This window comes from Chelonia mydas, chromosome 21, assembly GCF_015237465.2.
Source record: "Chelonia mydas isolate rCheMyd1 chromosome 21, rCheMyd1.pri.v2, whole genome shotgun sequence".
Lineage (NCBI taxonomy): Eukaryota > Metazoa > Chordata > Testudines > Cheloniidae > Chelonia > Chelonia mydas.
The window spans coordinates 15,167,764-15,184,972 of NC_051261.2; the positions used below are offsets into that span (position 1 = coordinate 15,167,764).

The 17,209-nt window shown below is 55.4% G+C and overlaps 1 protein-coding gene across 7 annotated transcripts in view; it reads left to right on the forward strand.

Annotated features, from left to right (window-relative positions):
- The window catches only part of NAV1 (neuron navigator 1), a 289,263-nt gene that overhangs the window by 64,543 nt on the left and 207,511 nt on the right, over nt 1-17,209 (forward strand). Inside the window, exon 1 of one of the 7 annotated variants that reach the window (XM_043533522.1) lies at nt 10,307-10,450. The exons of the other annotated variants lie outside the window; for them this stretch is intronic. The gene's annotated coding sequence lies outside the window, so the exon portion shown is untranslated. Of the gene's footprint in view, nt 1-10,306; nt 10,451-17,209 lie in introns of those variants that run through there. 7 annotated transcript variants of the gene reach the window in all.

Consider the following 17,209-nt stretch of genomic DNA (forward strand, 5'->3'; position numbering starts at 1 on the left):
CCGCATGCTGATTCCATGGCACAGCGGGGAGATGCGCCTCATAAGTCAATGTGAGTTTTGCCGTAGAGGTCAAAGGAGATGGATGGGGCCCCAGTACACGCAGTGGAGACTACGACATCTCCTGCTCAGGCATTCATTCCTAGTTTTCATGCTTGGGATTCAGAGTGACTGAGACAGAGGCAGCTGCATGCACGGCCATCCCTGTTGTTCTCCGTTAATTTCACACGCTTTTTCTTAGCTTTAAAATGCCACCTGCAGATCGGCTTCCACTCCATCCCAATCAGAGACTGCCAGTTTCTCAGTGTGTTGCCCAGTAAGCACGCGAATCACAGAGCCAGCCTGGGAGCCCTCACACCTGGGAGTATCTCCATGGAAATCAGTGGCTATACTCGCCCGAGCAAAGGCAGCAGGATCAAGCAAATAATAATTAATGTTAAAACTCACCGTCACCAAGCTTTCTAATGAACTCTTGTCAGAAGAGCACACAGTGTGACATCCTTAATTCTGGTTGTTAAACAAAAGCTGGCTCGGGTTCGGAGGGGAGGGAAAGGGATGATTTACAAACCCTAGAATTCCTGACAATGTTGCTTTAATTTTCTTTAACAGACATTTTCTTCCTCAGCAGCATTAGCAATCCTTGAGCTAGGCTCAGGGAAGTGAAACTGACTTGAAACAGACTAGGCTAAATCCCTGTCCCAGCAAGTGGAGAACACAGTGGCCAAGCCCTGGCATCCGTGGGGAAAATGAAATGGATTTTTAAAAAAATGCATTTGCCTTTCATTGTCCTGGTTGCTGCTAGTGGCACAGGGCTGGGCCTGGCTTAAAATACAGGTGGATCTCTAAACTGACTGGCAATCAGGCACCCGAATCCCCCAGGCGGCTCTGGAAACCTCAGCCCTCATTTAGATCTGGACAATGCCCCTAGGAGCTGTCCTTTCAGCACCACTAGTGACAGACCCTGGTAGCACCACCAGGGCTGGGATCCAGGGGCGTTCGCATCTCTCTGAGAACGTCATCTCTGATGTAGCTTTTGCTCAGTAAGTTCTACACACACGTGTGCGCATGCACACACGACACAGGTTTGCATGCACAAACAGACACAATCACACACACACTTGTGCACTCACGGACATACACACTATATCAAGCCTCTGACTGGGGAGGAAAGAGGCAGGTGAGATTGTTGTTGTCACTTCTGTTTTTAAAAACTTGGAGGAGCTTAGATACTGTCTGTTAATAGTGGGAGCTACCTAACTACCTAGACTGCCTCTCCTTCCCCAGCCCACTTTCTGTGATGTCAGGTAGCAGCTGTACCATCCACTGAAATGTTAAAAACCTCCCCACCTGGGGTCTCTCTAAGTTACTCCAGGTTTTATCACTATTAGCTCTTTCCAGCTGCAAGCAGCTGTTACCTCTTCATTTCCCGACAGTCCCTCCTGATTGTACCTATCCCGCGTATTTAGGTGGAGGCATTCACAGGCCCAAGAGACAGGTAGGCACCTGAAAGTCAGTGGGCATTGTGTGCTAACTCCCATATGGGCTGGTGACCATCTCCCCCTTGGCCTTCCGTATGGATGATGGGCATTTGCTTCTTTATGTCAATTTGCCTTTTCAATGTTTGCATGGAACTGCCTCATGCAGAGAAAACGCAGAAGATACAGCAAAGCAGGAACACCACTAGCTTGGGGCAACCCCTTGAAGTAGAGCCAGAAAGCAAAAGCAAGAATCACCTTTCTCAAGGTGGCTTTGCTATAAAAAGAAATCCCCATGGACATCCCCTGCTAAGGATGCCTGGGAACTCTCGCCGGAGCAATGCCCCTGTAACTGGGGAGACGTGCGAACAAGCTGGAGACGTGCTATTCTCCTGGCTCTGTTTGGGGTTAGTTCCCTCCAGAAGCTGTCAGAAATCAGACACTCTCTTGGTAGGATGCTAGCGTGGGCTTTCCAAGAACACTCAGCACTGGCCAGACTTTGTTCCCAACTAGGAGGATTCGCAGTGACCTCAAGGGGGGCGAAGTGAAGCCAATGCCTCGTGGTCTGGAAAATCTTTCACTTTAAAAGGGGCATCCCAGTAAAATTAAATCTGGCCTGTGATCGCCCAGGCTAAGCCCCTGGCACCTTCAAGTCAGGGGTGCTGGGCTAGGCTCTACCCCCATCATCTGCTGTTTTCCAAAGTAATTGGTGGTGTTGGGGGCCCAACCTGGGACACCTCACACAGGCCTGCTTTTCAGGGGCTGGGTACCCAGCACTTCCTGGAAGCCAGGCCCTATTCAGGGCTCGCATGTTGGGGCCCCCCTCACTAGTCACTTCTGGAGACACTTGCCATCCATAGCGGGGTCATCATCAGCCAACTACGCCGCTAGCAACGACCAGCAGAATTACATTTCCTGAGGCTGACTCGGGCCAGTCATTGGCTGTCTCGGCTTCTTCTGCCGTAATTGGCTTAGACGCCAGGTTGCCATGTTGGCACCAACAGGTTGGCATAGAAGTGGGGCTCAGCATGGAGAGGGACAAACATGGCGGGAAGCAGGCGTATATATGAGAGATGCGGAGAGGGGGCTGGGAGTAAAGACTTCATCCTCCGAGGTGCTGAGCACCGGCTAATGGGTGCAGCTGTTATGTATCTGTGCCATGGCAGTGCCTACGAGTCCTTGTCACGCTCCAGGCTCCATTGTGCTAGGCACTGTAAAGACACTGAACAAAACGAGTGCTCTATGGGTCCCTCAGGATCAAGCTCGGAGACCTGCCTGCCCGTGTCTCTCTGATTTCATCCCTTTATCCTCACTCCCCATCACCAGCATGTTTTAATCAGAAGCCTGGCAGGAGCGTTGAGACTGGACTCCATTTTGTCAGAGGCCCCTGTAAAGAGACGGCTAAGAACACTTTTGTGTTAACCCGACACTCCCTGTGTCTCCATCTCGTTGAGTCTCCAGCTCTCTTCCCATCTTAGCAGGAACGATCTCTCTCTCTCTCTCTCGCCTGCCCTTGTCTCTGCCTCCCCCCTCTCCATCTGCTGTTATTTATTATTTAGTCCCGTCAACACACAATTTCATTCCGTACGAAGTGGCACAAAATAAAATTCATTGTGTTGTAATTGTAAGTGCAAAATGCTTGTAATAATCTTAGTGTGAGCACACCTCTGCCCTCTTGTGTGTGCAGCCTGAACTGCTCATTCATGGCCCTGCATTACCCACTAGGTGACACTGCCTCCTGTCATTCAGCAACTTCCTCCACTTTCCCACCGACTTCAGTCCCCGTCCCATGAGGTTAGCAGAGCACCCGTCACAACAGAATCTCATCCATTTCTCAGTGCATTTACGGTGTGCCCATCACCATGCTATCTAGGCGCCAAATAGACAATTTTAAAAGCTACTTTCATCCAGCAGGCTCAGCCTTCCTGCCCCTCTGCTGCTGCTTGCAGCCCTTTCTAAGCAGGAATTTTTGTTTTCAATTGCTCCTTGCCTGGGGAAGGACTCCTGGCCGTTCCCTAGTTAAAGTCAGTGTGAAAGGGCTGGCACAGGCTGAGCATGCTGCAGTCTGGACACATCCTGATCTCCAGTGGCAGGGAGTTCCACAGCCAAAAGCTCAGCGGCGAATCCTGGGCTGTCAGCTTGGGTGTCCCTGCTATCTGCAGCGGGCATGACGGCTCGCCTGTCCATGACAGTTGGGTCCCACTTGTGGAAGGGATCTTCAAAAGTGACTAGCGATTTGGGCTGGGATCTTCAAAAGTGCCCAGCACCTAGCCTCTGGGAATCAGGCGTCTTCGAGGTACCCAAAATCACTCTTGAAAACCGTAGCCTCTGAAGGATGAGGATCTGGCAGTGGATCTGATATTGGAGATGGAGCCAGCAGGAAGCATGACGTGACGGGCACTTATCTGTCTGTGTGGGCCACCTGGTGATTCCACGGGGCCTTTGCCACGGGCTCACACAGAGCACCTTGCAGTGGTCTACCCTGGAGGTGATGGAGGCGCGAATCCCGGTGCAGTCTCCTAACCGGATGGAGACAGGCACAGCCCTGAAACGGCATTCTAGCGATCAGAGGGCACATGGCCTCAGTGGCAGGAGAGATCAAAGTTCTGGCCGAGTCCTTGAAATTCTTCCCTCATCCTCACTTCAGTTCTCTCTGGAGTACGCTTGAGCCGGCTGCTCTCCATCCATGTCCGGGTCTCGCAGAGCCCCTGTGGAATGAGCAGTTCCACGCCGAAGGGAGAGGACTTACTGTCCATGGTGGCGGCTGCCTGCCCCCACAACTCCCAAAGCTGGGTCTGCTGCTGTGCTTTCTCCCATCTGGCCAGCTCCAGCTGGTGCCTGGCTGGCAGGACCTGCCCTGGACCACAGGGCCAGACATCCGCTTCCTTTGCTTGTGTTTCATTCTGGCCCCACAGCCCCTGTGGGTCAAGACCCCAATTCCCATGAGATAGGAGCATCATGCGGTCTTTCCCCTATTTCCCCTCACACTCCTCTGGGACAGGTAGCAACGCTGTTGCCCATGTTGTACAGAAGTGGAGCTCAGGCCCAGAGACCCTAAGGCCCAGATCCTCAAAGGGATTTAGGTGCCTAATTTCCTTTGAGGAGCTGGGCCTACAGGCCTGGCCCAAGGTCACACAGGGAGTCTGTGGTGGGATTGAACACAGGTCTCCTGAGTCCCGGGCTAGCTCCCTAACCACTGAGCCATGCTGCTGGCCTACCTGGGCTATGGCTGCCAGATGATGTTCCTGGCTTCCTGTCCTGCTCCAGACTCTGTTGTAGGACTTGATCCTGACCCTTCCTCAGAAGTAACATGATCCAAAATGCCTATTCCTCAACTGGCTTCCTCTTCATCCAGCCCTTGGTCCAGCTCCCATGGTTTGCACATGCCTAGTTCTGACTCCGTCTCTTCATGCATGGCCACTCCTTCCACGTATCCTGCGGCCGCAACTTGTTTCCTGACTGTGCTTCTCTGCAGCTGCCATTAACACCGTATTCCCCTTCAGCGAGATCTTGACCAAGCCCCCATCCAGCTCTCAGCTGCCTCCTTAGTCAGACTCACATCCAATCTGCTGCCAGTCATGAACATCTCTTGCTTTTTGCTAATAGCAATTGAGAAGGGCAATGCCAAAGCAAGGGAAGGACGGCCTAGCGGTTGGGGCCCTGGCCTCAGACTTGGGAAGTCCGGGGACAGTTCCTGGCTCTGCTACAGACTCGGTGTGTAACCTCAGGCAAGCCCCTTAAGCAGCCATTTCAGGAGGGCTGAGCAGCCGCGATATGCGGACTGGCTTTTGCGAGAGCTGCATGTGTTGGGTGCTGGGTGAATCTGAGCTTGAGTGTCCCAGTGGGAGCTGCTGGGTGCCGACGGCCTTTGGAAATGTGGGCCCCAGCTCCCCTCCTGTCCAAGGGTTAATGCAAGTTAAGTCCATTCACGTTTCTAAAATGTGAGGGTGAGAAGGGCAGGATCAGGACCCAGATGGAAAGAAAACTGGGTTTTGAAGATTGCCATTTTTCTTGGACCCATCGCCATGGGTCCCCATCCCCCACTGTCATATGTGCTGCCCCGTCTCGGACTCAGCAGATTGCTCTCGCGTCTCACGCTCCTCCCCGACGTTCCCAACTTCTCACTGGCCCATGGCGCAAGAGTCCGGAAGTAGCTGCCAGTCTCTGAGCTCCTCCAGTTCACTGTGCAGTAATGGGGAGCTCCCATGCACGGGTCTCTGCAGAGCCCAGCACAGGTCTGTGCTAATGCTGGAAACGGGGGGGGTTGGACCTGGTCGGGCTTCAGCTGGGTTTGGGATTTGGCTTAAAAGCTGACTCAGGGGTTGGATTTGGGTCTCGTTTGCTGGCCTGGCCAACTCCACCATCCTGCACAGTCCCTGTTCAGTCTGACCCAGAGCCAAAGCCCTCGCTGTGGGTTTGGATTCAGGGATTTGAATCTGAGTTGCCCCCTGATTCAGTAGGGTTCAGAGTTGAGGTTCCCCAAATGGTTCAGAATTGGGTCTCTGTCTAGCTAGGCACCCAGAACTCCAAATGCCCATGCAGCCCTCGGCTGGCCTGCCCCAGCCTCATACACCGGCACAGCTGCTCTGGATCTCCTGGCAACAGGCTCTTCCATGAGATCCCTGCTAACTCCTGCTTCCGTTTGGACTACAGATACCGAGGGGATCATAGCATCCTGGAGCTGCTGGGCCAGATCCCAACCTGAGCCCAAAACACAGAGGCAGCTCTGCAAATGAAAGTTAATGGGAGGAAAGAGAGGTTACCCAAACATCTGTGTCCAGTTTTGGGCCCCACACTACAAGAAGGATGTGGATAAATTGGAGAGAGTCCAGCGAAGGGCAACAAAAATGATTAGGGGTCTAGAGCACATGACTTATGAGGAGAGGCTGAGGGAACTGGGATTGTTTAGTCTGCAGAAGAGAAGAATGAGGGGGGATTTGATAGCTGCTTTCAACTACCTGAAAGGGGGTTCCAAAGAGGATGGCTCTAGACTGTTCTCAATGGTAGCAGATGACAGAACGAGGAGTAATGGTCTCAAGTTGCAATGGGGGAGGTTTAGGTTGGATATTAGGAAAAACTTTTTCACTAAGAGGGTGGTGAAACACTGGAATGCGTTACCTAGGGAGGTGGTAGAATCTCCTTCCTTAGAGGTTTTTAAGGTCAGGCTTGACAAAGCCCTGGCTGGGATGATTTAACTGGGAATTGATCCTGCTTCGAGCAGGGGGTTGGACTAGATGACCTTCTGGGGTCCCTTCCAACCCTGATATTCTATGATTCTATGATTCTATGATCTCAGAGCCCTGGGATCAGAGCAAGGCAAGGTTTTATTTGAACTGGTTCCCCCTTGCCTCTAATTAAAACTTTTGTAGCTCATAGCTCCCCATGAAGTCATTGCTGCTAATGCATGGGAACACTTAGATCTTGTCTGATAAATAAGACCTTTCTTTCCGTGACTCAGTGTGTTATCCGGAGTCCCTCCGAAAGCCCTGCCGATCATATGATTTCGCCCTCAAGGGCCATTGAAAACTAGATTTCATGTTAATTTAGCTGAATGCAGCCTGATGAAATGAAAAGCCCGTGGACGTCGCAGGACGTGCAGGCTGGGATTTGCATTCCCTTAGCCTGCTGTGCTTTTTAAAGATTAAATACACTGCCAGTCTGATTCCTCTGATGGATTACAGATGTCCTTTCAGACGGTTTTTTTGCAATCTCTGAGCTGTAGGCCCCTGATGCACCCTGAAAGCATGACATATATTTCAGTTCTCACACAGGCTGGAGAGATTCCAGACCGGGCCTGAGCCCACCTTTTTGCGGCAGGCGACTCTCGGTTGGCTTTAGCTGGCAAACTGCGATCGTAGAAGTAGAGGAGGTTGGAGAACATCACGGCAGAGATTCCTCCAATCTCCCCTCCACCTTCCTGCTTTCCTTTTCTCTGTCTTCACAGTCTTCCAATCCCCCTTGGGAAGGGACCACGGCTGTAAACAGCCCCAGTCACAGTGTCCTGGCAACGTTTCTCATTGCGGTTTCCAAGCTGTTCACTTTAGCCGGTTCAGGAACGGACCCAGCTCTCCAGGCGACCCTGTGCACAGCCCAGACAGCAGCGGATACAGAGAGCGTCCCCAGTTCCCAACTTCACATGAACCACATGCACGAGAGCAGGGATGCTTTGGCAGCAGGGGAGAAATCCAAACTTTCCTGGTGCCGGAGGGCTCCAATAGGCCAAGTCCACCAAGACCTTTATAATAACATTTCCAGCTGGCTTCACCCGCCTGCCGCGCTCCACGGCGCTCTGCCTGCTACCTCCAGCTGACTCAGAGTTTACTAAGGCAGCAGTTCTCACACTGTGGGTCGCGAGCCTGTTTTAATGGGGTCGCCAGGGCTGGCGTTAGATTTGCTGGGGCCCGGGGCCAAAGCCCAAAGGCTTCAGCCCGGGGCGGCAGGGCTCAGGCTTCAGCTTCGCCCCCCGGCCCAGGGTGGCAGGGCTCAGGCAGGCGCAGACTTCAGTCCCCGCTCCTGTAGTCATTTTTGTTGTCAGAAGGGGGTCAATAGTGGGCAGAGGGCGCAGAGCGGAGCCGGTAGCATGGTGCGAGGGGTGCATGCACAAAGGGCGTGGCTTGAGCCGTATGTCCCTCCCCTCCCCCACAGGCTTGCTTGAAATCCACGCAAGGATTTCTCTAGGCAGCTGCAGTTTACACCTATAGGCCTGTGTGCCAGCGTGGGGGCACCAAGCACTGCTCACCCTGGGGCAGGGGCAAGGGCACTTGGAATGAGGATCGCCAAGCCGTGACAGAGCCCTGCAGGGGCAAGGCGTGGTCGCCGGGCGGGAGGCAAAGAGAAGGATGCAGAACGGAGGCCCTTGCTTGCAGCAGCCCGCACGTGGGCCCTGCAGCAGACAGCTGGTCCCTCCAGGAGGGAGCTCTGCATGGGGCCACCGCCAATTGCACGGTGGCTCACAGAGCGCCTTGCTGCGTTCACAGGCTGTGCTCTGATCACATCGCACTATACAGCCTGGCGTGGGGAGCAGCCTGTGGGGAACTTTTAGGACTGCAGGTGTGTGGGAATAAGCCTGGCCCAAGTGTTGATCGGGCTGGCTCATCACCCATCTCAGCGCCCCCCTCCCACGCAAGCTTGGCAGCTGGTAAGTCCCTGATGTTCAGTCCTCCCACGCGGCTAACTGGCCCCAGCATGGGCCGTGGCCCTGCTAAGGTGGCCGTCCTGCCCTGGGCTGTTCTCCGCAGGGTGCGCCTCCACCTAGGCTCCCCAGTTCCGGAGGGCTGAAGCCATCCCAGAGGCATTGGTTGGGGGCATGTTTGAGGGCACTTGGGGCTTAGACGCTGAACCGAGCACAAGGCATGAGATTTGCCCAAGGTACGGGCACCACTTAAGTCATCAAAGCCAGCTTTGACTGGGGCCTAAGTGTGTTTCTAAGCCTGGTGCTACCCTCTCCGCCAGGGGAGTCGCCCCCAGAGAGGGGACTGGGCCCTAAGTGTTAGAGGGGAACACCCTTCAAAACTAGGGACTGGAAAACCGGTCCCCGGAAAATCAGAACCGACCCAGACCTGCTCCCAGGACTCAGGGCCGAGTGGAACCTTGAGGGAGGTTTGGAAAATTTGCTGTCACTTTTTTAAATGCAATTTTTGCAGCTGCTCCAGCCAGTCTGTGTCCCGTTTGGGACCAGCAGTCAGAGAGCCCAGATACTGCAGGGGCCTGCGCTCCCAGCCTGCAGCTCTGGAATCTCCAGGGAAACCGCAGCCTGAATTTTGGGGCCACGAGTTCTGACCAGACAGACCCATGTGGCTGCACGCTCAGCCTGGCAGAGGCTCTGACCCTCTGGGGAAGCACCCAAATGACAAGTCTTTTGCTCCCTTTCAATGCTCCTTATTACTCATGACGCTCTCCCCCATCGTTGCCCAGCTAGTCTCCTTGTGCAGTGCTCCAGCTTTGTCTTTCAGTGATGGTTTCCTCACTGGCTGGGCCCAGTAAGAGGATAAGAGACCTACTACTCCTACCGCCTAAGGGAAATCGCCGGTATCACAAGTGGTGAAGGCCTTTGTTTCCTGTGCAGGAGCAGGGTTCTAGCCCCAGCTTTGCACATGCCTGTGATTTACCCACTGAGAGTATCTGTAGCACCTGGATTTGTTATCGTTGCGGGGGGGGGGGGGGGAACTGAGGCATGAGGCACTTAAGTGACTTGGCTATGGCCATGCAGGAAGCCAGTGCTGGGAGCAGAACGCAGGAGCCCCTGCTCGCACCTCTAGACCCATTCTCCCTCCACGGAGACTTTCTGGGTCTGCCCTCGTGAAGCAAGCGCAGCTGGGGAAGTGAACTAGCAAGGGGAGGGATAGCTCAGTGGTTTGAGCACTGGCCTGCTAAACCCAGGGTTGTGAGTTGAGGGGGCCATTTAGGGATCTGGGGCAAAAATTGGGGATTGGTCCTGCTTTGAGCAGGGAGTTGGACTAGATGACCTCCTGAGGTCCCTTCCAACCCTGATATTCTATGATTCTATGAAGAGCAGCATTCTTCGACTGCCAGGGACTCGGCACATTCCCGCTGGCTTCCTCCTGAGTAACTAGCTCTCCCCGCCCTCCCAGATGGAGCCAGCACTGAAAGCCAAGACGGCAGCTGGGAGAACGGGTGGAGGGAAGGGAATTAAACTAGGGGAAATAGTCATAAGGGGGGGAATTAAAAACCCAAACCCAAAGAAGCCCCATTTGTAGTGAGCTCTTGAAGAAACCGACGGATCATCCAAGGGGCTGGCAATGCTGCTTCAGACGGGTTAGCAAGTGACTTATCTTAGCAGCACTGAGAGCCTCCGACTCCCTGCCCGGCTTGCAGAGCAGGAGCCAGTGTGCTGGGGAGGGATGTTTCGGTCAACGAACATCTGGTGCGAAATGGGATTTGCGTTCTCAGATTTTGCATTCCTCTGCGTACGGCCTACGGGGAGCGTGTGAGCGGAGGCTGCTTAGCCCAGGGCACTGGTGAGTCAAACCCCCTTTCTCATTCTCCGATGCACTGTGCCTCCCGAATGCAGGCGGGTTGCACTTAGCCCCGGGCTGCAACTTAGGATGTTTGGCTAGAAGGAGCTGGGCTGCAGGGAGCTGCCGTGCTCAGGCGGGGAGCTCCCTCCCGGGAGGCTGCAGTGCAGTGGAAAGTGGCTGCAATGCAGGCGGCCCTGTGCGAGTGGAAGTAATGGGCTGCTGCAATGGGCTGCGGTCCTGGGAGCACCGTTGCATTCGCTAGCGGGGCAGCGGGCTGTGACATGAAAGCTTGAGAAGTGGACAGTGGGATTAAGAAGAAAGTGACGCCCCCCCCGTGGTGGTTTATTCTTCCTTTCTCTTGTTTCCTCTCCTTTACAGCATTCGTGCGTGTAGTATCTGAGCAGTTCATGAACAGTCATGAGTGGCGCCAGCAGGCTGGGAAGTGTTTCCCCCATTTTACAGATGGGGAAACTGAGGCACGGACTTGCCCACAGAACCAGGAACAGATCCTAAGTTCTAGTCCAACGCCTTCTCCGCAGGCCTATCCTTCTGCCCCGTCGCATGGCAGAACGCTGCTCCTTCCACCGGCTGGGGGTCGAGGCGCAGGACAGGCCTGTGCCCACCTGCATCGTCACATTTCCTTTTGCTTCTTTTCGTTTGCCTAGCCCAGCCCCTGGCCAAGCCATGCAAACTAGCCACGAGCTAGGAAAGCAAAGGGTGGATCTGGGCCAGCCCGGCTCAGCCTCTCAAAGCTACGACCTGTGTGTAGGCCCAGGGGAAAGCTGAAGCGAAGGGAGGGGCTGGGTGCGGCTCATTTGCATGCCAGCCCCCAGCAGGCTTTTTGAGCACGCCGCGTGTCCAGAATGGTTCGTGAGCTGTGAGCCCCGCTTGCGTAGATGGGGTCGCTGCGCTCCAGCCTTGGGCAGGTTTCCCGCTCGGAGTTGGACAGTGAAACTCCAGTTCACATGGGACGCAGAGCCTTATAACCCAACGCTGATGGCGTGGGTGTGAGACTGGACAATGAGCCGGTTTGAGGGGGCAGGGGCGGAAGCTCCCTGCGAATCGGGGTGAGGGAGCAAAGGGAGGTATTGGGACTAGGCGTGGAGAGGTGGAGGGTTGGGGGTTCAGACCTGCCGCTCCCAGGCCCACGGAGAGAAACCTGGGGGCCCAGCACATCCTGTTTGCTGGGGCATCTCCCCTTGCTCCTGCACTTTATTTACACAGACGTTACAGTGGTTTCGGGGGCACATCTCAGCTCAGGGCCCTGATACAATTGTCCCCCTTCCCCACCCCCTTGTCAGCCCTGCCTGGGCCCATTCCAGCCCCTCTGGATCCCACTCCCTGCTCCCTGGCTCGATCCTGGGCACCACGGCATCTGCACCAGCCCCTCCAGGTCCCCCTGTCGTCTCTGCCCTCCCCCCAGGCATGTGTGAGTCCCTGCAGTATTTCCATTGCGGAGATGCTAACCCTCCCATTCCCCTCCCCCCACCTGTGCTATCACCCCTGAGTACAATAACACCTCCTTTAGCATGTGCTCAAGGGGGTAACTAGATCATTCTTCCACAGCATTATCAGAATGTCTGGACATGCTCAGCAAAGCTTCCAGTATTAACCTTAACTCTGACCCCTGTTTCCCCTCCCCAGCCTTAACCTTAACTCTTCCCCCTGTTTCCCCTCCCCCCACCACCATTCCTAACTGCAGTCGCATGGCCTCTTGCTGGCCTCGCACCTGGGTTAGGAGGGTTGTGCCAAGAGGGTCAGGTAGGAGTAGGGGGAACCTGTATGTTCCATGTAGCTATTCTAGTGTCACCCAGTGGTGGAGGAGTCTGTGTGCAGGTGGATGCTAAGGTAGCACTGCAGGCTACTGGATAGGCCATCAAGAGCCGTGGCACCTTATCCTCGCCCTCGTTGGCTCTGAGGCTTGCTGTGGCAGAGGGGCCGTGCTCCAGTGGGGAGAGCGTCTGAGTGGAAGTCAGGGGCCCCGAGCTCGCTTCCCAGAGGGGGCGATTCCCACCTGCACTCTGCAAAAGGTGCTGCACAAGTGCTGAGGATAGCTGCCCGGCGCATCCGGGCCTGTGTGTTCCACCATGTTGGCGGAGGAATTTCCTTAGCTCCTGCCCTGCCCCTCTGTGGGTTATTTACCCCCATGCAGAAAAGGCACCAGGCAGATGCAGTGTGCTGTGGGATGAGGATGCTGGCCTGGTTCCTGTTGCACAAGGCTATAGTCATGGCACATTGGCCTAACCGATAGAGCACTGGATTTAGGGCCACAACCTTGTGGCTCTGCTCTCCTGTGGGGTCATTAGGTGCTACTGGAATAGAAATAATGCTAAGGTGCAAGGCAGTGGAGAATCAAGCTGCCCTAACAGCCTGGTGCTTTGCATGCGACATCCTCAGCTGCAACTCCAAGAGATCAACATCCAAGCAGGAGAGACCACGTGCTTTGCATTGGAGTGGGTCAGAGGCTGGCTGGGAATGTGAGAACAGGGTGCCCGTGAGCTGCTTGTATCCACCTCACCACCTGCCCTTTGTCCCCCAGCAGAGGCGGGGGAAATGGGCAGCCAAGGTTTCAGGGACGGGAAGCATTACTGCAGGCCAGCTGTGGCTGGCAGGCTTCCCAGCTGTGCTCCGCAAGGCCTGTAATCTGAGCGCATTCCCAGGCCCGGCAGAGGGCTTCCCTGCACATCTGTCCTGGGCGGTGCTTGGACAGGACAAGAAAGAGGCTCTTAAGCAGGGGAAAGTTTCCCCGCCAGCCTGTGCTGGGGAGTGCGTTATTCCAGCCCCTGCAGGCCCTGCCTAATGATGCTCAGGCTAGGAAACGACAGGGATGCGATGAGACAGACACCCGGGCCAGGCTCAGGGAGAGCGAACAGCTCCGCCTGCCTGCCCCTCCTCCAGCGCAGCGAGAGCTAGAAGGCTGGGACAGGCAGTGTCAGCATGCAGCAGGTCCCAGCCAACAGCATCTCCCGGGGGTCACTAGGACAGGGGAGACTCCCAGGGCTCGCGCACAGGAGGAAGGCCAGATGTAGGACAGGGCTGTCCAATGCAAGGTCCTCCATCGAGAAGGAAGACATGCAGGCCAGACCTACAGACTGGGGGGTTGTGTCCTGGAAAGCAGGGACTCAGACAATCTTTAGCGGGGCCAGAGTGGACCAGCAACGGAACACGAGTGCCTAGCGAGACGCTGTGGCCAAGAGCACGACTGCGATATCTGAGCGTTTCAACGGGAGCGGTGAGCAGGAGCAGGAAGGCGACTTTACCTCTGTGTGCGGCGCTGGGGAGACCGACACGGAAACGCTGCGTCCAGTTGTGGGGCCCACGGTTTTTGAAAGGACGTTGCAAAATGGGAGCGGGCGCAGAAAAGAGCCACCAAAATGATTCAAGGGCTGGAGAAAATGCCAGACAGCGACAGACTTGCTGTGCTCAGGCTGTTTAGATGATCAAAAAGAAGAGTGAGTGGTGCTGAGTGTAAATATCTTCCCGGGGAGAACACAACAGGATTGCGGGGCTCTGCCATCAAGCAGAGAAAGGCAGAAGGAGAGTCAGTGGCTGGAAGCTGAAGCCAGACAAAGTACCAGTATTTAACCGTGAGTCATTGGAACAAACTCTCCAGGGAAGCGGTGGAGTCTCCATCTCTCGATGTCTTTAGATCCGGCCAGGACACCTTTCTGTTGAGCTCAGCACAGGGGCAACTGGGGGAAATTTCCTGGCAGGAGGTGAGACAAGGTGAGCTAATGGTCCCTTCTGGCCTTCAACACTGTGAATCTCTGGCTGCAGGGGCCGGTGACAGGCCTGTAGCCTCCGGGGAAGCGGCTCCAAAGCAGCCCACATCAGGGGCGGAAAGTTGTTCCCCGCTTTAGATGTGGTTAACGCACCGGACACAACCCCTGTGAAATGAGCTGTCAGGTTTCAGACCACATCACAGTCACTGCTAATTGGGTGCCTTGGAGGGCGTCTCCGCCGAGAGACTGAGGGGGGACCGAGCCAGGCAGACCCCTAGGCCCTCTCGGCCCTAGACGTCGTCCCTCCAGCGTGGCATGCGGGAAGCTCGCACTGATATGCGCTGCACTTGTTCCAGAGACATACAGAGACCATCAGGCTCTTCTCCTGGCCCCGTTACGTTCACACGTGCACCAGTTCTCCCAGACCCACAGGGCCAGCCCCCTTCCTCGTGCATGCCGCGTGCTGGTATAATCGTGCAAAGCGCGCCGAGCCCATCCTGGTTCCGCGCTGAAGGGGGAAATTCACCCGGACGCCTCCTCCGGGCTTGACGAGAACGAGTGTGAAATCGATTGAACAGGCCGCAGGGGAAGCGCAGCCAGGCTGAATAGCCGGAGGAATAAGAGCAGCAGGGCTCCAAAGATAATGAGAGAAGAGCCTGCCATAGGCACCCTCCCCACGGCATGCGGCGGGTTAGCAAAGCCGTCTGCCCCTCTGCTCAGAAATGCTCCTTTACTAACCGGATCCTGCTCATTGATGCGACTCGATGCCATGTGAATGTGGGGATCTCCAGGCATGATCTGCGATCTCCCAACACCCCCTGCTGCCCTGAGAACACCCTTTCGCCACCCTGCACGTCTTGAATTGCTTTCATCTCGAGCGTGTAAGCTGACCTCAGGAGCAAGGGTTAATGTAAACCGCCAGCTTGTGGCGGGGCCAGTTCCAAGGTGATGTGTGGAGTGAGTTGGACTCCTTGGTCCCCATTCTGCCGTCCGTTCTGACCCCCCGACGCTGAGGGCCCAGCGCAGCCTTTCATACTAACTGACCCTCCCTAGGACTCCGATGGGCCAGTGCACGCCCACTTACCAATGGGGAGGCTGGCAGCTGGCGTACCACGAAGGCAGAGCATGCTGCTGTTACCCCTTTTCACCCATGCAGTTGGCCAAAGTTTGTGGGTCCGGCAGGTTGTTTTCGCTAGGAGGAGAAAGTGATGGTGGAGTCGGGTATTACGGTTGCCAACCCCCCAGGACTGGCCTGGAGTCTCCTGGAATTGGCATCGATCTCCTGGTCACTATTGAAAGCAATCCGGGAGATTTTAATTGGATATTTTAAGAAAATGACATTAAGTCATGTTGGGTGGCGGGGAGGGGGGGGGAATCTCCTGGAATAGCTTCAGTCAGAGTTGGCAACCCTATCGGGTATCCTTGGCGCAGTGATGTTTATTTACAAGAACGTACATAAAGTCCTGTTTCCCTGAACACAGCAGGACTCAAACTCTAGGAGTTAGTTTCTTTGCTCACATCTCCAACCCCCTTTCAGCAATACTCAGCCTAAAAGCTCTCCCTCTAGGCTTTTCTCAGGGTCACACTCCCAGGGCTTGTTTAGGTTGTGTCTGAAACTTCCTTGCTGCCTTCTCCTTCTTTCTCCGGTGTGTCTCCCCTTCTCTCTCCCACATACCCCCACCTGCAGCCAAAACCCTCCACCTGCATCGTGCCAATTGCTGAGCCCACTCAGGTGTGCCTTACCTTTGTTTTGGGTGCTGACCTGCCTGCATTTTGGTTTGAAGCCCCCTTCTGTACCTGAATTTTATCCCGCAGGCTACACTCTACAGTCTCCAGTTTCACCCAGCCCCACCAGGCCATCACATGCTTTACGGGAGGGGCGGAACCTGCATTCACTTACCCCCTTCTGTTAGCTGCTTCCTCTGCTACGCTCCCCTCCTCCATTTATCACATACATGCTCGTAGGCCCTGTCTCTGTCTGCTGTACTTGAAGCGGCTCATGGCTGGCTCAGGACACAGCGGGTATCCCCATGCCACCTGGTTAATACACCGTTAGCATCCACAGCGCTAACCTTGCATTGCCCCAGGCGCTGCTGGCCTCCTTCTCTGTGCATGGCCGCGGGGCCCTCTGTCTTTTGCTGTGGGACGCCATGGGGCAGCCGCCCAGATTGTCCAAGAACACACTGGATGCAAACATAACTGGGCAGCGTGGCCGGCACAGATACCGGAGGGTGAATAGTGGGAAAGCGGCTGCGTGGTCACAACTCTGTCCTGTTTGCTGCGACGGGGTCAGATGAGAGGGAGGGTCTTAGCCGGAGCAGAGGGAGCTGCCCGCAGGAGATGGGAAGCCTAGAGCAGACGTGCTAAAGGAGCCACCCAGAGACACCTGGCATGGGGCAGGCCTCTGCCCCTCTCGCAGCTGGTTCCTTATAAGGGAGCTGCAGCAGTTTGGGGGGCAGGGCCTGCGGGGCTGCAGAGGACGCGGTTTGGGTGGGGCAAATAAGAGAGGCTCTGTGGGGGAAGCTTTGTGTGCTCCCCTGGCTGTGAGGTAAGAGCCACGCCCTAGGACAGCTTGGGGACTCCATGAGCAACCGTGGATGTTCCCTTTTCTTACGGTTACCATATCTGAACATTCAAAAAAGAGGACACTCCATAGGTGGAGAGGGGTATTTGCTCACGCCCCCCTGCCCTGGGCGCCGCCCCAACTCAACCCCTTCCCCAAAGTCCCCGCCCCAACTCCACCCCCTCCCTGCCCCATTGGACCCCTTCCCCAAATCCCCACCCCGGCCCTGCCTCCTCCCCTGAGCGCGCCGCGTTCCCCCTCCTCCCCCTTCCGTGCCCGCCGCCCCTGGGAGCCAGGGGAATAGCGGGCACTCTCTCGAGTGATCAACACTCGCTCTCTTTCTTGAATGATCAACTCTTCTTTGGGGAAAAATAATAATGGCAAAATCCCGGGCGTTTTTAGATATTTAAAAATTCCTCCCGGACGGCAATTTAAGAACCAAAAAGCCGGACATGTCCGGGGAAACACAGGCGT